Here is a 1,369-nt window from a genome sequence, read left to right as displayed (position 1 = left end):
GGTATCGTGCCCTTGTTTCTGTAAGTAGCATCCTGGCTACACACGAAAGAAGCAGATGGCCTGTGTAGTCTGTTCTGCTTGAGCTTGTCATCATTTCTGTGTGGCCCCAACATCCCAGACCCTCTGCATGTTTATAACACCTGCTGATGATCACTGTGACCCCATAGGTTTCTCCTGCTTGTTCAAGGACTGCACAACCAAGTTTGATTGTTCTTGTACATGTTAAACAGCATTATTGAGACGCAATGAATATCGAAGCATAAACATGATGTGTGCGTAACGTCATGAATGGGAACATTCACATAGCCAAGAATCTATAAACACATGCAAGGTATAAATATCGTCATAATTTATAGGTTTCCACATTCTCCTTATTAAAAAAAAATCGAGATAGAAGCATTTAACATGAAAGCTACCCTCTTCACCAACTTTAAAATGCATAATACATTATTGCATCTACAGCACAACAATTTTCCATTCTGTTCAATAGGCACAATGCTCTAGGATTTCCTTCCTTGAGCATTTCCACTTAGAGTTATAGCGTAATTTCCCCTAATTATTGTAACTGCTCTTTTCATGCTGTAATAAATTTGTATTCTATTCCTCCTGATTGCCCAACCATATGGTTTTCCTCTCTTGAATAGACCAACAATTATTCAAAGACTTTACACTTACAGGGAATTTGTGTATATGTGACAGGTAAGTCAAAGATATGCCACAGAGTTTACCACTGTAAAGGGAAGAAGTAAAACTACAGAGAAAATAAGGCCCCAGTGAGGCCCTGATACAGGGGATCTAAGAATGAGTTATGGTAGAAAGAGAAGCTATTGATTAGAAAGATAATATTTATTTTTTATTATATTTAAAATATTTTATTTATTTACAGTCTGGAGAGATGACTTAGTGGTTAAAGCATTTGCCTGCGAAGTCTAAGGGAACCCAGGCTCAACTCCCCAGAACCCACATAAGCCAGACACACAAAGTGGCACATGTATCTGGAGTTTGCAGTGGCTAGAGGTTCTGGTATGCCCATTCTCTCTCTCTGTTTCTCACTCTCTCTCTGCTTGAGAAGAAATATATAAATACAAATATTATAAACATATTATACTTATTTGAGGGGAGAAGGGAAATAGAGAGAACTTGAGCATGAAAAGGTAGGAAAGGATGGAGGGAGGCAGAAAAATGGTGGGCTTCCCAGGGCCTCTTCATACTGCAAAGGAAGTCAAGAAACATGCACCACTTTTGCAATTATGTTGTTATAGGAGAATTAAACTGAGGCCAGAAGGCTTTGCAAACAATTGCTTTTAACTACTGAGCCACTTCCCCAGCTCAGAAATTTATTACGTTAGAGACAAATGGGAGATTACCT

The sequence above is a fragment of the Jaculus jaculus genome, chromosome 5 (genome assembly GCF_020740685.1).
Source record: "Jaculus jaculus isolate mJacJac1 chromosome 5, mJacJac1.mat.Y.cur, whole genome shotgun sequence".
In the NCBI taxonomy this organism is placed as follows: domain Eukaryota; kingdom Metazoa; phylum Chordata; class Mammalia; order Rodentia; family Dipodidae; genus Jaculus; species Jaculus jaculus.
This window is presented reverse-complemented; position numbering follows the sequence as displayed.